The following is a 12745-nucleotide window of genomic DNA, read 5'->3' as shown; positions in this document are numbered from 1 at the left end:
TTTCCTAAGCTGTCTCAAAAAGTAAAGTCGCTGATGTGCTTTTTTAACAATCTGGCTGACATTGAGGCTCCATTTTAGATTTGAGGATATAATAATTCCCACGGGTCCTTGAAATCCTTGAAAGTTTGTGAATCTGGAGGGGGAAAATTCAAGGCCCTGGGAAGTTTTTGAGAATATACATACATAGATACAGGTCATTGAAAGTGCTTGAGTCTATTTTATGCAAGAAGTTTTCTGGAAAAAAATCCATATTGTTCCCTGTGTATTGTAGGATAATATAACATTTCTAGTCTTTTAGCACACGCGCTAAACTGTTCGCTTTAAATGTTTATATCTTCTGTATGCGAATGTTGATTCAAACCAAAATGCTTTTTGGCATAGTTGTGTTTAGGTCTCGGGTTACGTATGTAACTGTTGTTCCCTGAGAAGGGAACGAGACGCTGCGTCTCTCTTGCCATACTTCCTGTGTCCCTGTAACGCTGTCTTTGGCAATATTTCAGATAGCGATATACTCCCTGGCTCCCGTGTCACCCTGTCTTTGTCGTTAAGCCTCATCATTGGTTGAATTTGATATACACATTCAGATGCACTTACCCCTGGAGGCGTCCCAAAAGTGTCAGCGCAGTGACGCAGCGCGAGTTCCCTCGAAAGGGAACTTTAACAATATATCTTAAAAGGTAACACGATGTAACCTTGCTCTCACTTGAAATGTGTCCCCACATGTAGTCCTTAAATTTGAGGGTATTGGAGCTAGAAAGTCCTTGAAAGGTCCTTGAATTTGAAGTTAACTAAGGTGTGGGAACGCTGTGTAAATGAAGTACCCAACACAAATTAGTAGCTGTAATGCAACTTGTAGGGGCGGTTTCCCGGACCAGGATTAGCTTAATCCAGGACTAGGCCTTAGTTTAATTAGAAAATATAACTAGTTTTAACAAACATGCCTTACTAAAAACATCACCTGTGTGCCTTTTGAGGTCAAACAAAGGGCACTGATGTATTTTAAGATCTGTAAGTGCAAGTTGTTTTCAGTTTGGAGAGCTCTTAAAAGTGTTTAAATCTAGGACTAGTCTAATCCCTGCTCGGGAAACCGCCCCGTAGTGTTTATGTTGTTGCCTGTGTTTCAAGAAAAGAAATGCCCACCTGCATTTAAATGTTGTCTGACTAAATATTTTATATATTGTATACAACAGAGACTTTATTTTTGAATGTTTGGGATTTTGTGGTTATTTATTTAGGCCTATACACTATAACAGCAGACTGAGCATCTTTATACGAGTCTTCAAGCTGATAGAAAATGCCATAAACAAATACAAAATAAAGTGTTTGAATACAAAGAGCTGTCCTTTTTAATACAATGTATTTAATAATAATAATTTCTGATTGAATAACATTCCCGAAAGTGATAGTGATTAAAATAACATTAACAAAGATGAATAAATACTGTAACAAATGTATTGCTCATGGTTTGTTCATGTTAGTTAATACATTATGTTAACTTATGAACATTATAATCAAAATGCATTTATGCACGTCAATACAACACTCACATTTGACAATGTCATTGTTTATTTTATAACTGGATGTTAAATGAAAATAAGAGATTTTACAAAGTATGTTGCATCTTATACACAACTGTAGTCATTATAAACTGAGATTGTTAAGATTAAAGATTATCTAGATAAAGTTATGCAATACATAATGAATATACTTTATCACATATAAGAAATGAAGCAGGATCAGTTATGTTCATCATTTGGGCAGTTGTATAGGTGACGTTGACATTGACAGATTAATACCTACTGTATAGTGTGGGAATGTCCACCAGAACATACTGAAAAACAACAGAGAAATCAATATTAGCATTTAATTCTGTAACATAATTTTAACCTTCATAAATGTCCATTTATTTATTTGCTATAGCCAGACATAAGTTAGCATTATAATGTACCGTCTTTTAGTCATTATCACAAAATAAACCCTGTCAGTCTGACTCCTTTACATCACATGAGTTTAATTTAAATAATCCTTTAGGTGTTGAGTTATATTGTGTTATACAGCCGTCATCAATTATTCCTTACATAATAAATAATAATTTGTTTAATGTCATACCTGTACTTGGGTTAAGTCTTCAAAATCCATGAGCTCCTGTGGGTCAATATCTTGACACTGTTTTGAACTTTTTCTGGTTCTTTCATGAATAAGAGCCACCACAAGTCATTTAAATAAAATTGTAAATTCAGATTTAATTTTAAAAGTAAATTCTACCCAAAAAATTAACATTCTGTCATTCAAGTCCATTGTGTCATATCAAAAGCATTAGTCTGAAGTAACCGCATGTGACATGACATTTTTAATTCAGGACACAAACACTGGATAATGAAAGCTTGGTCAGGAATATTACTAATGAATAATGATGATTGTTGTTTTTCATGTTTTTATTCTCTTGGTAGAGCTTGACAGATTTGGTCTTTATACATTAAAGTGCAGTGTGAAAAAAATCTTCAGTAATGTGTAGGTTAAAAAAGCAGATGTTGAATAACATTAGTGTGAATAAATAATGACAAATGTTCATTTAATATCAAGATATCCTTTGAGATCAAACTGTTTTTTTCTTATAAAGTATAAATCACTCACCTATAACCACCATGAGCATAACAGCATTAAATACAGCAGATATGATGACAATAATCTGCCATCTTGTCAGAGTCGGCCCAACATGCATCACTTCAGTTTTATTTTGGTTTCCTGGATGTGTAATTTAATAACAAACACTGTTCAATTACTGAACGGTTTAGTTGAATTTTTAGTTGTAATTATGTTAAAATGTATATGATTACCATGATTTATACACTTACCATTGATGTGTAATCTGGTGACATTGCTGAATGTTTTGCTTGTTGTGTTTGTGTTCATACAGTAATAAACTCCTAACTCATCAAGAGTGACATTATTTATAAACAGTTGATGTTTAGATTGAATAAAATATTTTTGTTTATATGTTTTATTGTAGTTAAAAAGGTTTATGTGTGGTGGTGCGCAATATGATAACTGGTGGATCTGGTAGTTTTAGTAAAATCCAATAAACCTCATTCGCATCTAGATCACAGTTTATAGTCACATTCTGTCCTAAATATATTACTTTATCCATCAAAGCATTTACAGTTTGAGCCCATATGAGAAGATCTAAGAGATTAAACTAAAAAACAGATATAATAATACTTATTTCCCATAATAAATCTATTTAATCATCACATTTAGATTACAAAACATGATCAAATATATGAAATAAAACAGAAATACTTACAGAGCTGTAACCTCATGATGTTTCCTCTATAGTGTGTGACCATAAACATGATGCAGTCTAGATTTCCTCACACATATGAGATATAGAGAAACTTTAACCCAAAGCTTTTTGTATTACACACCACATCATGAGGAAGTAGTCGGGTTTGCATCGACCACATTGCTAGTCTTCAAAATCCTGTTTATACACTCAGTCACTCACACAAATGCTTCATAACTTGTTGTGTTGTTTAAAGTGTGGCATGACTGTAATATGTAACAATTGATGACAGGCTGTTGAATTATTTGAAAATAATGCACACCCAATGTAGTAATGTGGCACGAAGCAAAGCTATAAAATAAATTACTTGTAATTTACATTTAACTTTTTAAAGTTTTTCTCTAACACATAAATACTCTGAAATTAACATTTGCTGAACTTTTTTTTAAATAAGATCAGTGGCGGCTGGTGACAGCTCTTCCGTGGGGCACAAATTCAAAATAAGTGTTCGGAGTGTCGTGTGTTGCTCATGTTTTCAAAATATGTATTTGGCGCGTAATGTGAACCATGTGCATCACATGTTTTGTCAAAATAAGTGCCTGCTGCACAAGTGTCAAAAGGATTTATAATAAAAGAGACACTCACGTTTTACAAAATCCTTGCAAGACACTCACTCTACAATAAACTCAAGCGTCTTTTTTTTAGAAACCCTTTAGATGCATCTGCTTCAGGCACTTATTTTGAAAGGACGCATGATGCACATAGGTTCACTTGATGCATCAAACACATATTTTGAAATGACAAACCACACACATGACAGGCTACATACATGATGTGACGAGCTTCACATCGTGTGTGCTCTCGAAAAAGAAGTCACCGGCCACCACTGAATAAGACTAATAGCAACACTTTTGTTCAACTTTCAGAAGCAGAATAAATTTGCACCTGTAAAAAATTAACATCTTTAAGATATGTGTGAAATAAATAAACTGTTACAAACTGAATAAGGAAGTGTTTCTGGATCAGTGTTGTTTACATCTTGCAAAATGGTCTATACTGATTCACAACCTCATACTGCGTCAATGATGATGCAGAAGCTTTAATTGTAAGTTAATAAATGGATATTACATATTGTGGTAGTAAAGCGGAAAGTGTTGCACATTTCATTGGCATAATTTCAAATATTTTTGTGTTCATTTTATTTAGAGAATTATTTTAGTAGTAAGGGGCGACAGTGGCTCAGTGGTTCATGTAGGTTGTCTACAAACCGGAAGGTTGGTGGTTCAATCCCCGGCTCCACCGGACCAAGTGTCGAGGTGTCCTTGAGCAAGACACCTAACCCCAGTTGCTCCCGACGAGCTGGATGGCGCCTTGCATGGCTGACATCGCCGTAGGTGTATGAATGTGTGCGTGAATGGGTGAATGTGAGGCAAACTTGTAAAGCGCTTTGGATGGCCATAGGTCTGCTAAAAGCGCTATATAAAAATGCAGTCCAGTCCATTTTAAATGAAAACAAATATTGGTGCAAATTGCTGCCACTACCTGGATTGACATTTTTACACTAAGTCTGTCCCATCAGTTAAATAATTCTACTTGCACGCTTGGGATCTTCCACTAGAACACTTGGGAAAATACAGGAAATACGTCATGCGTTTATATACTATAACTCAAGTATGTATTTAACTTTATTTTATTAAATATTTGGGGTTTTAATGCACTTGATTAATTGATCACAGATAATAAACTTATAAAGAGACTAAGGAAAGAGGATATCATTTCACTTAATTCTTCGTCTCCTCCGTCCTTGCGTCTTTCCTCATTTGCATCCTAGGAGGGTGGAGCTAAGATGCAGGGAAAGGAAACAAACGAGGATGCACAAATAAGAATTGAGAAGCACCCCGCAAGTGTGGGTATTCAGTAAACGAAAGGGACGCAGCCACAGGGTGGGTGGGACCATAGATATGTGGGTGGGACAGCCTTCGTCGCGACCCGGTGACGTTATTGGCAGTCAGCCTTCTAACTAATCCGGTCTAGCCTAGACGCGCACTTTTGCGTGTAATTTCCAAACAAAATATCAACCCGTCACTAAACCAATATAATTAAAGATTTCATCTCTGCAGTCATGATCGTCAGGTATGTGTTTTTCTACCATATTTGGCAAAAACCCAGAGGTGGAAAAAGTACTAAAATATTGTACTCAAGTAAAAGTAAAGTTACTTTAATTATATTTTACTTAAGTAAAGGTAAAGTTACTTGTCTAAAAATCTACTCAAGTAAAAGTAAAAATTAAGTCATTTTAACTTTACTCAGAGTAAAAGTTACTTTTTTACAGCGGGGAGAGGTGGAGGATTCTAGTATAGTTCAAAAACGACAAGGGAATATACATCTCAAACTAGTTGTTTTTAATTGTAGGAACATCTTTACAATTAAAGTGCAATAACAAAAAGTTAATAAAATAAAAAGCTTTTTTAAAGTAAAAAAACATTTATGGAATTGTTTAATGATTTTTACATGTGAGTTATGCACTTTTGAAGGTGGTCAGCAGCTTGTAAATACAATCACTATAATAAGGTTGTAATTGATGTATTGCTGGTAACATACATTATTTTATTAAACTATATATCTAGTTTAAATGAGCATATAATGAGATGAGTGCCATGTCTATATACATTTGACACGTTTATTGTCTTCTTACTTCCCTACTACCTGATGAAATTTATTCTTCTCTCTCTCTCTCTCTCTCTCTCTCTCTCTCTCTCTCTCTCTCTCTCTCTCTCTCTCTCTCTCTCTCTCTCTCTCTCTCTCTCTCTCTCTCTCTCTCTCTCTCTGTCTCTCTCTGCAATGTCTAATGACCTGCGCATTCGAGGACGTTTTAAAGTTGTGTTTGACTTGACGCGAAGCTGCTAGACCTCGGAAGATAATGCGCATGGTATTAAAAACGCGTCGTGCAATTTCGTACTTAAGAGCATGAATCCTACCTTTCATAGAAATGAAACACTTGCTTCGCGTCAGTGGAAAGTGGTCGCTTAAATATGACCAGGGGTTTCTTTCATAAGATTTGAACTGAGGCAGGTCTGCATTAGCGCGCGCCTGTCTCGTCCGTCTCCATACTGCAGTCACGCCATCTGCGCTTCTGAAAAGCACGGTCACGCCATCTCCGCTTTAAATTGCGTTGCGCCTCTACATGGCGTTTTACGGTAACAAACGTCTGCGACTTCGTGCGGCGCTGTAAAAACATATAGGGGACTGGATTTTAACATGTGCTCCTTTTGCGAGGATGAGAAACAGAAAAGCATCTCAAGGGATGCATTTTATTGTTCTTGGAAAATTCGAGTAAATTATTTAAAACACTATGTACATATTTCACAAGGATCTTTGGCAATACTTTTAATCGAGTTTAATATTAGCATATGAACCTCACGCAGACAAAAAAATGAAGAAATTCTAAATGTTTTCTGCAAACTCCACCAAATTCTTATTCATCACCTGCCAGAGTACCATTGTGGTGTTTTCATGTTGTTTAACAGTTTTATTATTTAATAATTGCATGCCAATCCATGACAAATGCTTTATTATTAGTGCTATTCAGACAAGTTTTAAAATTCATAAAAACCTAAAATCAAACTGTTTTCTGCAAACTCCACCAGATTATTGTTATACTTTAACCAGAGTACCATTGTGGTGATTTTCACATTGTTTAACTGTTGTATTATTTAATAATTGCATCCCAAAACCATGATCTATTATAACTGCTATTCAGACAAGTTTTAAAAATTTATAAAAACCTAAAATCAAACCGTTTTCTGCAAATTCCACCACATTCTTGTTCTACATCTAGCCGAGTACCACTGTGATGATTTTCAGGTTGTTTGACTCTTTTGTTATTTAATAATTGCATTCCAAACCATGACCAATGCTGTATTATAACTGCTATTCAGACCAATTAAAAAAAATCAAAAAAGCCTAAAATCAAACTGTTTTCTGCAAACTCCACCAGGTTCTTGTTCTACCATTCCCAGAGTACCACTGTGGTGATTTTCACATTGTTTAACTGTTTTCTTATTTAATTATTGCATCCCAAAACCATGACCTATGCTATATTATAACTGCTATTCAGACAAGTTTTTTAAATCTTGTCTGAATTGCAGTTATAATATAGCAGGTCATGGTTTTGGGATGCAATTATTAAATAATAAAACAGTTAAACAACCTGAAAATCATCACAGTGGTACTCTGCTATATGTAAAACAAGAATGTGGTGGAGTTTGCCGAAAACAGTTTGATTTTAGGTTTTTATGAATTTTTAAAACTTGTCTGAATAGCAGTTATAATATAGCATAGGTCATGGTTTTGGGATGCAATTATTAAATAATAAAACTGTTAAACAACATGAAAATCACCACAATGGTACTCTGGGAGGTGATGAATAAGAATTTGGTGGAGTTTGCAGAAAACATTTAGAATTTCTTCATTTTTTTCATATGCTAATATTAAACTCGATTAAAAGTATTGCCAAAGATCCTTGTGAAATATGTACATAGTGTTTTAAATAATTTACTCGAATTTTCCAAGAACAATAAAATGCATCCCTTGAGATGCTTTTCTGTTTCTCATCCTCGCAAAAGGAGCACATGTTAAAATCCACTCCCCTATATGTTTTTACAGCGCCGCACGAAGTCGCAGACGTTTGTTACCGTAAAACGCCATGTAGAGGCGCAACGCAATTTAAAGCGGAGATGGCGTGACCGTGCTTTTCAGAAGCGCAGATGGCGTGACTGCATTGTCTCACTGCTTCTTTTTGCGCGTTCCCCGGGCCCCGCCCATTTACATCCGTTTCGCGTCTTTATCACTTTGCTTTTTAAAATATTTTTTACTCAGTTGCCCACTGAAGCTAAGCAGGGCTGAGCCTGGTCAGTACTTGGATGGGAGACCACCTGGGAAAACCAGGTTGCTGCTGGTAGTGGTGTTAGTGAGACCAGTAGGGGGTGCTCACCCTGTGGTCAGTGTGGGTCCTAACACCCCAGTATAGTGATGGGGACACTATACTGTCAAAAAAGCACCGTCCTTCGGATGAGACGTTAAACCGAGGTCCTGACTCTCTGTGGTCATTAAAAATCCCAGGATGTCCTTCGAAAAGAGTAGGGGTGTGCCCCGGCATCCTGGCCAAACTTGCCCATTGGCCTACTAATCATCCCTCATACTAATTGGCTATATCACTCGGTCTCCTCTCCACTAATAAGCTGGTGTGTGGTGAGCGGTCTGGCGCAATATGGCTGCCGTCGCATCATCCAGGTGGATGCTGCACATTGGTGGTGGTTGAGGAGATTCCCCCGTTCATATGTAAAGCGCTTTGAGTACTTAGAAAAGCGCTATATAAATGTAAGGTATTATTATTATTATTATTATATGATTTAAATGTAGCGAAGTACAATACTTTAAATAAAACATACTTAAATAAAAGTACAGATTTTAAAAACTACTCAAAAAAGTAAAAATACACAAAAAAACTACTCAATTACAGTAACGTGAGTAAATGTAATTCGTTACTTTCCACCTCTGCAAAAACCTTATAATGTTAACGTTACATGTCGCGGGCGGAAGTAACGTTAAATTAAAGTATGCGGAACTTTCCAGATCTAACGTAATGTCATAGTGCTTCTCAATTCTTATTTGTGCATCCTCGTTTCCGTTCCTTGCTTCCTTTCCTCGCCATCCTCCTAGGGTGCAAGCGAGGAAAGACGCGAGGACTGAGGAGACGAAGTGAAATGATATCCTCTTTCCTTTATAACGTTTATCTGTTATCAAATAATTAAGTGCATTTAAAACCCGAAATATTTAATAAAATAAAGTTAAATACATACTTGAGTCAGAGTTCATATTCTTACTACATTAAAAAAAAATTCTTAAAAGTGCTGTAAAATTAATATATATATAACGTTATATGTCTATACCACTGATAATTTATATAGATCGGTGGTTTATACTAGTTACATATTACATATACTGTCTGAAATGAGTCTACATTTACAATAATTTAATGATTACTAGCTTTATGAGTGTTTAATGACGTGACGATGTTGTGTATCCTCGCTCATGACTCCCCAGAAAGCCTCCTAACTCCTCGTTCCTTGCATCCTTGTGGTGAAATTAATGAATTGAGATGCCCTACATCAGTGTTCTTCACTCCCAATCCTAGAGAGCCGGTGCCCTGCAGAGTTTAGTTCCAACCTTAATCAAACACACCTACCTGTGATTTTCTAGTGCAGTGGTTCTCAAACTGGGGGCCGAGGCCCCCAGGGGGGCCGCGAGATGGTGCCAGGGGGGCCCCAGTTTTATGACATTTTATAAAATAAATTAATTTATCATGAATTCTGTGCAATTAAACCTTAAAAAAAAATAAGTATACTAACCAACAGCACTACTTTGTATAATTCAATATGTTTTGTTTAATTAAAATTGAGTTTTAGAACAGTTTTTTGCCATAAAATTTCTTTGGAGGGGCCGCGAAGGAATGTGCCGTACACAAGGGGGGCCGCACGCTGATAAAGTTTGAGAACCACTGCACTAGTGATCATGAAGACATTCGCTGCGTCCGAAAACTCAAGGCAGTGACTCGTTGCCTCGCTGCCTCATGAGGAAATGACTTCGGAGGCATGAAGGCAGCTCAGAGAAAGACTTTCGGACACACTTTAAAGGCAGCGTGTTTGAAATTTAAACAGAGAGCGCCTTTGTGATAACTAATCACATATTTTAAAAACTACAATACTAATTTCTCGCTGGAAATGCAATTAAAAGGTGTAAAAAGTGAAAATCTACCTTTATTTACACTAAATTGGTGGTCCAGTCGCGTCCTTGGCCGCCATTTATTTTTTCGAACTCGACCGGGCTCACCAATCACATTCTTAATGTACGTCCACGCATAGGTATCTCAGGAGGCAGGAAGTAAACCAAACATTGAATTCGGACATGCCTTGATGCCTTCCTGCCTTGGAAAGCTGCCTCAGAAGGCAGCAATTTAGAGTTTTCGGACGCAGCCATTGATTAGCTTGCAGGTATGTTTGATTAAGGTTGGAGCTAAACTCTGCAGGGCGTGAAGGGCTGGGAGTGAAGAACACTGCCCTACATGATGGAGGAGCTAGATCAGTTTCCGGGTCGTAGGACGTAGGAAAAAGGAGACGAGGAAACATATTTAGAAGCACCCATAGTTATGAGATTGTTTAAAAACATGGTTACTCTATTTTACCATATGCATTAGTCCTATAACGATATACATATATACACACACACACACACACACACACACACACATATACATATAATATATAAAGCATAGGTTAAGACAGGATGAAGTCATAGTAAAATTAGGACATTTCAGTAGTTTTTAGAAAATGTGCCTAAGAAAAAAAACATTACTCGTGCATCTTTAGAGGAAACAATGTCTTATATGCAAGTTGTTTTCAGTCAGCTCAAATATGCATTTTGTCTGGGACCATGAAACTGAGTTAAAATAATGTCCAACAGAGCTATGAGCACTAAAATCTCTAAGTCTAAGTCTGTTTAAGTCGCTATGCTGTTTATGCATGATTGTATGGTTATTTGGATTCTATCAATTGCATTTATCATTGTTTTTCATTTGCTTTTTTGTCTGTGGCTTTTTCAATACTGAATTGTAACTCAAAATGCTTTAATAAAATGTTAACTGAAATTAAATTTGAAACGCACAACTTTGTAAAAAATGAAACCTTTAAAGTAAATGTATCTGTTCTTTATCATCCTCGTTTTAAAAGAGGTCCCTAAAGATGTACATAGTGTTGTTTTTACCTTGAATCATATATCTCTGAATTAAATATGAGAGCAAACTGTGATGATTTGTATTGTGAAAACTAACAGGTATATTTATTGTTTACAGGATATTTCTTGTTTGCTTGTTTATACATGAAGGTAAGTGTTTAATCTTCTTATTCCTATGCTTATTGCATAAAAATCTGTTTGTTTTCTCATGTATGTGTACTTGTCTGTTTTCAGCGTCTCTGGAGGTCACAGTCGAGGGTGTTGTCAGTGGTTCTGTTGTCCTGCCATGTTCTGGAAAGGCAGATCAGGGTACAACTGAAGACATAACTGTATACTGGCGACATAATGAAAGCATGGTTGTGTATGATATAATTAAAGGTAAAGGGTCAGACGAGGATCAAGAGTTACAGTACAAGAACAGAGTTAAAAGTTTTCCTGAAAATTATTTGAAAGGAAACTTCTCCATCCGGCTGAACAATCTTCAAGAGACTGATGCAGGAGAGTACTCCTGTTTAATCAGTAAAGAGGTAATGATGCGGAGGGTCAAACTTCTTGTCAAAGGTGTGTAAAAATCAATGCATTCATTTTAATATATAGTTCGAATACCTTAATTCCACAAAATGTCATTCATTTTTATTAACTTTTTATACAATATATCATCACTGCTTGTCTGAGTGGGTTATAAACCGGTTACTTTTAAACCTTGATTCTGATTGGTCATTAGCATGCTTTATTTATTTATTCCAATTCTGTATATCACTGCACAGCACTTTTAGTAATGTAAACAATGAGAAACGTTCTGTTACAGTCGGTCAGGGAATATTTTTTCTAGCCTTATAGTGATTTAAAGAGCAACTATTTCATTGCTAAAAACAATGTTATTTTGTATAATACAATGTGTTGGCGTGGTTTATGGTTTAAAAACACATTATTTTCCACATACCATACATTTTTGTAGCTCCAGATTGCACTCTCTTCCTGAAACGCACGGATTTGTAAAGCTCTATGTCCCTGATTGGCCAGCTAATCTGTACATTGTGATTGGTCTGAATACGTCTGACATCAGCAGGAAATGTGATGCTCCTCACCATGTTTGAAAGATTTGGTTGCTAACAGGAGTTATTTATGGGCTGTTAACTTATAATGTGAAATTGTCTTCTTCATCACGAGCCAATCATGCTTTATTTCTCAACTTCCCTTCGTGCAGAGAAATCAGAAGACCAAAACAACCATGAAGTAGAGAAATCAGAAGACCAAAACAACCATGAAGTAGAGAAATCAGAAGACAAAAGCAACCAAGGAGCAAAAACAAGACCTGACCGCTATTGCATAAAAGCAAGATAAGGGATTAAGCTGAGATTTTCCAGTTAGCCTAGCTGAATTTAGCTTAGCCCTGACTCGGTTGCATGAAGGGAGGCTAAATTAATCTAGATGAAGTTACTATGGAGATTTACTCTTTGCAGCTAACCAGGCTATACGATTAATACTATTCAATTCAAAGAACTTTATTAATCCCAGGGGGAAATTGCTTTTGTGTTACAATTATAAAAAAGAAAGAAATGAAAGAAAAAAGAAATAAAAACATAATTATATGCCCATCAATGATTTAAAAACTAGATAAGAAAAAAAAAACTATACCCATATAAAAAAGGGTAATTTACTTCAAAAGTG

The sequence above is a fragment of the Misgurnus anguillicaudatus genome, unplaced genomic scaffold, assembly GCF_027580225.2.
Source record: "Misgurnus anguillicaudatus unplaced genomic scaffold, ASM2758022v2 HiC_scaffold_32, whole genome shotgun sequence".
NCBI classification, from domain to species: Eukaryota; Metazoa; Chordata; class Actinopteri; order Cypriniformes; family Cobitidae; genus Misgurnus; species Misgurnus anguillicaudatus.
This window is presented reverse-complemented; position numbering follows the sequence as displayed.